Here is a 9611-nt window from a genome sequence, read left to right as displayed (position 1 = left end):
TTTATAGTGCATCTCTTTGTATATCTTTAGTACTGTATGCTCTAGGTATACATTATTATACCTAATTTGTCACAATCTGCTTGTGTTTTCATTTCAACAGTTCAAGTGAAGTATATAGAAACTTTATTTCTTTTTATATCCCTTTACGCTCCCATTTGATAATTGTTTTAAATATTCCCACCATATAAATTTAGACCCATATTAGACATGTTATAATTTTTTCTTCAACCATCAAACATAAATTAGAAAACTAAGGAGGAAAAGAAGTGGTGCTCCCCCTCCCCCCAAAGATTGATATGTCCTTGTCCTAGTACCCAAACACTGTAAATGTTACCTTATTTGGAAAAAGGGTCTTTACAGATGTAATTAAATTAAGTTAAGGATCTTGAGATGAGATCATCCTGGTTTACCCAAGGAGGCCCTAAACCCAATGACAAGTGTCCTTATCAGAGACACAAGAGGAGGAGTCACAGACACAGAGAAGATCATGCAAAGATGGAGGCAGAGACTGGTGTGAGCAACCATAAACCAAGGAATGAGGACAGCAATCAGAAGCTACAAGAGGCAAGGAACAGAATCTCCCCTAGAGCTTCTGGAGGGAGCACAGTCCTGCTGAGACCTTGATTTCAGACTTCTGGTCTCCAAAACTGAGAGAATAACTTTCTGTTGTTTAAGACACAAAGTTTGTGGTAATTTCTTACAGCAGCCACAGGATCCCCATACAACACCACACCCAGCCTTCCAGTCTCTAATCTGAAAAAGAGGAGTCCAAACAGACCCAGCTTGACCAAGCTCTTATCCTAGAGATGGGATTGCCATAACAACTCTGGTTACAAAGTAGACTAGATCTTTCAGACTCTTACTTTGAAAGACAGTAACTAGAAAAACCAGGCTTTACCAATTTCCAATTAGGAATTTATGAAGCCAATGTTATGGATTGAATGTTTGTGGCCCCCATCCCCTGAAATTCGTATGTTGTTAATCCCCAGTGAGATGGTATTTAGAGGTGGAGCCTTTGGGAGGGAATTAGGTTATGGGGCCCTCATGAATGGGATTAGTGCCATTAGAAGAAAAGATATGAGAAGAAGAAGATATGAGAAGAGATATGAGAGAGCTTGCTTCTCTATCTCTGCTCTCCACTGTTAGGATATAAGAAGAGGGCCACCTGCAAATCAGGAAGCAGACTCTTGCCAGACACCAGATCTGTTGACACCTTGATTGTGAACTTCCCAGCCTCCAGAACTATGAGAAATAAATGTTGTTTAAGCCACCCAGTCTATGGTATCTTTGTTAGAACTAAGACAGGCAGTTTGTACAGTTTCTAAATTTTTGAGTTTTGGATAATTCTTCTTGCTTCTCTAAGCAACCCTCTTTTCTTACTGGCCATTTGGTCTCTTTTGCTCCCTCATAACATTGGCTCATAGTAATCTTTGGTCTGCCGTGGACTCAGAGCATCATTTATTTGCCTTCAATCCCACCATTGGCCAGTGTTATCTCTTGGTATTAACTAAGCTAAGAGAAAGAAAATGACTGGCTTAAATTCACCTGTGTATGTGAATGTATGTATCTGGGACCACTAAGGTATTATGGATCAGTGGCCGCTATCTCAGGTGTCTAATCTGTGGTGGCTGGGAGCAGGGGAACATTATCACCTGGTATCAAACATGATGCTTAAGCAGGTGGGGCTGGGTATTCAGATGCTGTCAGGTACAATATAACAGTAGAGTGTGGGCTCTGTCGGGGTTGAAATAGCAGCTCTGCCATTCACCACACGTTCTAGGACCTTGAGCAAGTTGATCTCTCTCAGTTTTTGTATTTTATCTATAAAATAGAGAGAATGAACCAAGCCTGCCTTATAGGATTGGTGTGAGGATTAAATGAGTACATGTCTGGCATAGAGTAAGTGCTCAGTACATTTTAGCTCTTATCATTGAGCCTGCCAAGCCCATAACTTTTTCCGTTGTGTAGTTTCAAAGACACCCCAGACCAACATGATTCAAATATCACTTTTCTACTCAGAAACTTATATTCCTGTTCCTAACTTTTAAAATAAAGTGCCTAAAATCATAACTACTGTATCAAGAGACAGTATCATCGAGCAATATCAAAGGTGCTTCTCAGTCTAAATTCACAACCTCCTGGCACTATCATCTCATCTCTAGTTCTGCTACAGTTCTTTCTTGCCATTCTACAACCTATGGAATAAATGGTACCTTTAACCACCATCAACACTGCTGATATATTATTTAGATATTTATTATTTAACTACTTTTTAAAGTGTATGAAAGTATTAAAGTATGTAAGTATATTAGTATATAAGTATCTATTAGTTAATGAGGAAATTTAAAAAATAAATTTCTAGGAATTAAAGTAATTATAGGGATGAGATCAGCTAAGCATGAGCCTTGCCCCAAGAAAACCAGATCCCCTATTTTCCTGCCTTATGTTAATATATGTTAGTAAAGCACCGGGTACATAGTGGATATCTATAGACAGAGCAAAGTACACTAATGTGGGATCTGTCTTATACTTTTTTATAACCCTAGTAATTATATAATTTCAACTGGAGGACCAATGTTGCACTTCTACTTCTAACTGCTATTTGATTATTGGAATTATAATCATGGTTTTTGATTTTTCACATAGCTTTCAAAATATATCTCCCAATTTACAGAGCATTATGAATGTAGTTCATTGGCTTGTTTTTCGAGGACATCAATGAGATTTTTTTTCTTTTAGCGACAGCACTCTAAATCTCCTTTTTAATCCTACCATTTTATGCTCCTCTCCCACTGGTTATATTCTTGTTCTCTCTGACCTCCTAAATATCTCTTACATCCTGTTTTATGCTCACCCCTCCCTCTAATCCCACCAGAACAATATTAATTTAGGCCCTCATCATTCTGTGTCCTAGATAGCTGGAATAGCTTCCCATTTCCCCAGCATCCAGCTTCCTTGTCCCCTTCATGTGCATTCTTTACCCTTCCAGAGTGATTTTTCTAAAATGCAAATTTTACTATATTGTTCCTTTGCTCAAAACTCTATTGCTTTCAGGATACAACCTAAACTCCTTAGGCCTTTGCAATTCTAGCCCAATGGGTTCCTGTGATCGCCTTGGTTGCCATTAAATCGTCTGTATTGCACCTGTTGGTGCCTGGTAGTCTGCGCCACTGCCTGGTAGTGATACTCGGCAAAGCTCCTTGCTATAGTACTACTCACAGCACCTCATCATCTCCTCAGTCATTAATGAGGATGTTTGGTGGCACTTGTAGTTGCAGATGCTGGTCTTACTGAGACAGGAAAAGAACCCCCTCTCCCACCGCCCACTTTTACAGTTCTTTCAATAAACGCCAAAGGGAGCAGTCCATTCTGAGTTACAACCCCAGGAGGCACAAGTTTCATCAGCCTGTTTAAAGACCATTTGAGTGGAATCATTGTGTCCTACTCCAAAACATCCCTTTGGGCCCAAAATCCATAGGTCCCGGAGATTCCCAGTCTAGCCTGAGTATCTGTCAGGGTCATTTCCTTTAACACTGGGGGACACTCACCAAGGGATAAGCGTGCTGGTTCTCCCAAGGCTGGATCTCTGTACACCCCGGCCAGACTGACAGTGCTGGGTATTTTCTCCTTGTTTCTTCCTGGTGGCCCATGAAGAGAGGACATATTTGTGAGTTAGGGGTATTATGTGTCATGATAAGGAAAATTATTTTTATTAAAAAAAATTGCAATCTTTCCCCCCCTCCCCACCACCCGCTGTGCGGCTTGTGGGATCTTAGTTCCCCGAGCAGGGATCGAACCTGTGCCCCCTGCAGTGGAAGCGCCGAGTCCTAACCGATGGGCTGCCAGGAAAGTCCCCCAAAATTGCAACCTTGAAACACTATTGTAGCAAAAAGGAGCTGTGAATTATGATGACTTTTTGGACTATTAATAATTCTATCACATTTTCCACGGTAATTTTTTCTGTCTAGAAATCCGGGAGAGGGTGGGATGGGAACGTGGTTTTGCTCCTCACTCCCCGCGCCTTTAACCTGACCCCATGAGTCCTTGTGGAATCCAGATTTTTGGTGAGCTGTTGTTGCTATTTTTTTATTTTTAAATTGTGGTAAAATGTACATGAAATTTACCATTTTAACAATTTAAAAGTGTACAATTCAGTGGCATTAAGTGCATTCACAGTGTTGTGCAAGCATTAGCACTAGCCATTTCCAGAACTTTTTCATCTTCCCACACAGAAACTCTGCATGCATTAAACATTAATTCCCTCTTTCCCTTCAGTCCCTGGTAACCTCTATTCTACTTCGTGTTGCTGAATTTTTCTACTCTAGGTACTTCATATAATATTTGTCCTTTTGTGTCTGGCTTATTTCAGTTAACATAATGCTCTTTAGGTTCATCTATATTGTAGTACGTATCAGAATTTCACTCCTTTTAAGGCTAACATTCTATTGTAGGTACATACCACATCTTTTTTCTATCCATTCATCTGGTGATGGACATTTATATGATTTACACCTCCTGGCTATTGTTAATAACACTGCTACAAACATGCGTGTACAAGTTTCTCTTTGAGTCCCTGCATCAATTCTTTTGGGTATATACCTAGGAGTGGAACTGATGGATCATATTGTAATTCTCTGTTTAAGTTTTTAAGGACTGCTGGTGGACTGGTTTTGAACTCTACGGATCAATGTTCAGATTAGGCTCTTCCTTGGGGCCCTGACCAATATCTTCAATTTTTAACCAATCTATAGTCAATCCTCAAGTCTCCTTTAAGCTAACAGTTAAACTTCCTCTCTCTACAGCAATTCTCTTTCCACAGAGTTGTTTAAGAGGAACAGATCTGAAGAAGAAATCAATGATCTGGAAAATTCACACCTAGGACAGTTTACAATAAGTTGTCTATGTAGCAAAAACTAGAAAATCTTCACACCTTTTTCTTTGGTACACTCCAGTTGTTTCCAGTGTATGTGGGGGGATGATCAAATTAAAAACAACCCCAAAACTCTTGAGCACAAACAAACAAAAACCTTGCTAAGTGCAAATTTTTAAAAAAATTATGGAAGGAGAGCAAGTTAAAGGGGAGTCTGGATCATAAAAATGTAGGCAGAGTTAGGTTGTAGTTATAATTCAGTGTCCATAATGTTGGAACCGACTGATTCAGTAATTAAAACTTGACTTTATCTCATCCAGTGTTTAATGGTGCTCTAACACTAGCAATCAAGTATTTCACAATGGACAGTGCTTATCCATGAGAAAACAAATATTTCCTCTCCCTAAAAATGGCCAGGTTTGTATTCATGGTTCCATATTCCATTCTCGCATCAGGTGTCAGATGTCGGCAAACTGACCTACTTAAAATGGTGTTGACGTATGATTAAAAGCAAACATACCAATATGGTTTGGAGGGGTAGGATTTGTGGATCTGACTGAGCCAGGGTGGTCATGGGCTGGGCCCTCCTGCAGAGTGGCTTCTGGCTGCAGAAGGGTAACTTAGACCTTTTGCGTTTCTTGCCTTTGTGCATCCTGAAAGCAGGCGTGGGGTGCGGTGGGGTGGGGCGTGGGAGTGGGGGTGGGGGGAGGGGGGCGTGTAGATCGATAATTAGGGGGTTATTTAAAATAAGTCACCTGACAGACTGCAACCTGCCTGTATCCACAAATACAATGACAACTCTCCCCAGTCCTTTGTTCCTGGGTGTGTGGCAGCTATTGAAGGTCTCTTGTTTACAGAGCAGCTTGGGTTCCAGTTACATTGCCTGAAAGAAGGAAAGGTGTGTGGGACTAGAGCAGCACACCTACTGGGACATTAGCTTTGTTTTGAAATCCATCTAAAAGTGATAACATGATAGTAATTGTTGCATTCTTTGTCCTAAAACCAAACATCTAGAGGTCAAGGTTGACTTCAGCTCACCTTGTTATTAGTGCTCAGAACCTCAGGGTCAAGTATCATACTTAATAATAAGAAATGGAATTCTTTGTGCAAAGTGAATAAAAGCTATGGGACAGCACACAACCATCCTGAAAGTTCATAATAGCCTGAGGAGTTCAAAGCTCTTTAACAGGAGACTGGTATTTTAGAATGTTTTACAGATTTAACATTCCTCCTACAATCATTCTGGCTAGTAATAAGTAGTTACTGAGTATGTGCTGTATTTATAGCCCTCGTACCAGATCCTGTCTGTGTATGTCAGGTGTGTGCTTATGAAATGTCAGGTATGTACCTATTACCTTTGCTCTGGCCTGCGCCCTCATCTCTGCACACTGAATTTCCATTCTTACTCATTTTGTGTCTTTCGTTCAAAATGAACATATTTACCCGTATATGATTAACATAGTGACATAAAACCTTTATGAGATGGCTAAAATTACAAGACTAACTCGTATTCCAATTTATAGGACCCTATAAAGGGACCGCATGTTTAACACTACAATATATATCTCGACTGACATAACGAATGTTTCAAAATTAAAGTTTTTTATCATAAAATGTTTCAGATACAAAAAAATCCCACAGAAAGTGAAAATATAAAAAACACTTATGTATCTACCACTCACATTTAACATTTTGCCATATTTGCTTCATACATTGAAGACCTGACCCTCCCCTCCTTCCTCCATCTTTCCCTCCTCAGAGTTAACCTGTATCCTATTCCAACTGCACATGTCTTTATATACTTTCACAACTTATGTATGTTTTGTGTTTAAAATTTGCATAAGGGGTATACTTTACAGAAGTGTTTGCAATCTGCTTTTCCATTCAACTTTAAGATTTACTTACATTGATGCAAGCAAGCTGTGCCATTCCTTTGAACACTTCAAATTCTATTGTATGAATACACCACTGTTCATGTCTCCATTTCCCTTCTGAGGGCCATTTAGGTTGTTGGCAATATTTTACTACGATACACAAATACTACTGTGAATGAACCATCCACTCCTCTGGTCTGGTTAGCTCTACCTTCAAAATAATACATCTTAAAATCTGACCACTTCCCCCCATCCCACGATCACCCTAGTCCAAGCCATCATTTTTTCCTCCAGGGGCTCGTAAGTGTCTCACTCTTGCCCCCCTTTAGTTTATAGTTCACACAGCCCATGGAGTCTGATTGGGTCTTGTCTTCATCAGAATCCTTCCTATCATACCTGATATAAAATCCAAACCTCTTCCTATGGCCAGGGAAGCCCCATGTGATCTGTCCGCTCACCCTCTCTTTCCCTAGCTTTCTGTAGTCCAGTATGGTCCTTTACTGGGCTTCTGTTCACTCTGCCTGATACCAGCACTTCCTTCATCTTCCTATGGCTTCCTCCCTTATTTTTATTCAGGTTCCTGATCAGATAACACCTCCTTTCCTGTTTCTATTTTTTTTTTTTCTGTTTCTATTTTCTGAATTGGTACCTCTTTCATTTCCTATCCGTCTATCCTATTTTTTCCTTCTTGGAAGTTATCACACCTGAAATTATCTTATTGTTTACTTCCAGTCCTCCACTAGAATGTTAACTTCCTGGGCTTTATGTCCCAGTTCTCAGAATAGTGCCTGGTGTCATGGGTGTTGGCAAGCCTCAGCTGAACGAATAAAGGAGAGAGAGCATCAGTACAAGACTCATAATGTACCTTCTCCAGGACAGTATCTTGGAAACTTTGTTGATGGTGAAGCACAATAAGAAGTACGCGTTTTATACAGCATACACACAGACAGGCACAAGCGCTTCAGGAAACAATACTCACACTACTCTTATTTTTAAAATTCTATTTCAAAAAGAAAGAAGAAAATACGCTAGTTGCAACCCACTAAATTGATTTCACAATTTGCCAATGGGTTCTAACTTGCAGCATGAAAAACTTTGTTTTAGGGTATATATCCGGAAGTGGTTTTGCTAAATATTCCTGAATTGCACTCCCAAGTGAAACATTTACACTAATAACATCATTTCAGGGATTTCCTCATATCCTTACCAACACCTGGTCTTAACAGGCTTTAAATTTTTGGCCAGTCTGAGTGAAACTGTATCTCTGTTTTAATTTGCATTTTCCTGATTACTGAAAAGACTAATAGACCAGTGATCTTAACCTTAAAAAATATGTAAACTATATTCTGGTGCCCCAGCAAGAACTAATACTTTTCTTATCAGAAGAAATAGGCAAAGTGAGTTAATCTTCCCCTACTTTATGTAGTTTAACAATTCCAAATTCTCACATGTTTAATTTTAGTGGCACAAGATTGTATTCCCAAGGACACAGTACTAACGACAATTTTAGTTCATTCACCATTCATGCAGTCGTTTATTTACTCAACAAATATTTATTGAGGGCTCGCTACTGCCAGCAATTTCGCCAGACAGACCAACAAACTCTCCTGGCGCCTACCTTCCAGACCCTGAGTTCTTTGTTCCTCGCTCTGTGGCAGAGTGACCATGGATCAGGCGTGTAGTAGAAAGGCTCGAAAACTCCGATCAAGTTCTTAACGATTCTTCCAATCCACGTTCTCGTGCATCGATTATTCACAAGTTTTTGTATTCAATATAACCGGAGAGGAACGCAGTGTGTTCACGCATGCTCTCTCCCTGCAAAAGAATATTCCCAAGAGAAGTTTTGAAGGAGAAAGCGAATGCTTCATTTAAAGTACTTGTTTTAAACGTAAGATTATAATTAAGGTCTTTTAAAGCAACACAATTTATTTTACTTTTTCTTCTAAAAGCAACTTTTTCCCCTGTTCTCTACAAAAAAAATTTTTTTAAGCCTCACATTGTATTTCGTCGTAATGTCAGGTTCGTTTCAAAGGGCAATGAAAAATCTCAGGCTCATTCTGACTTAGGTAATTCTAAATTTTGACGAAGAACGTTAACTCCAAACCACATTAATACAGTCTTTAGCTTCCATTCTTCTATAATTTCTAGACTTTATTATCCCATAGATGAGTCTTAACTAACAGTAGCCCTTTCTCATTTCAAAACCACAAGTCTTATATAAAACAACTTCCCGTGCTTTCTGGAAAGAAAGATCAGGATTTAACTCATTTTATTGCTTCAGATAATGGTGCGGTTACCAGATAAGAGGTGCTACATCTAGGGGCAGTGCCTGGGCTGATAAACGGTGGAGTTCGTGCTTGGTTCTTTGATTTTTATTTTATATAACGTAAACCGCACACCGCAGGGAAAGTGCTAAATGCTGAGGCCGGCGCAGCTCTCCACGACTCCCATCTCCACTTTCCTCTCCCAGCCCCGGAATTCATGCAAATCAGCCTGCTAACCCCGGGGCAATACGACCCATTTTCGCGCCATTCGCTCGGGACCGTGCAGCTACGTAAAGAGGAGTGGTCCTGGAGCTCCCAAGGCATCACAGTTCCAAGGAGGATTTTAGGGGACTGCACGGCTATCACAGGACTTCAGGGTATCTGGGGGGACCGCTTTTTTTCCGGGGCCGAGTGGGTCTCTCGCGCGGGTGGACCGTTACCATAGCTGACAGGACCTGCGCCCCAACGCGGGAAAGCCTGCCGCGCCCCGCCCCTCCGGCCCGGGCTCTGAGCGCCCCGCCCGCCCGCCCGCGCTGCTCGAGCTCCGGCTCCTGCGTGGTGGGACGGAGGCGCGCGCGGCTTCTCAGCTCTCAGCGCTCAGAG

This window comes from Globicephala melas, chromosome 7 (assembly GCF_963455315.2).
Source record: "Globicephala melas chromosome 7, mGloMel1.2, whole genome shotgun sequence".
NCBI lineage: Eukaryota > Metazoa > Chordata > Mammalia > Artiodactyla > Delphinidae > Globicephala > Globicephala melas.
Note: the sequence above shows the minus strand (reverse complement) of the source record.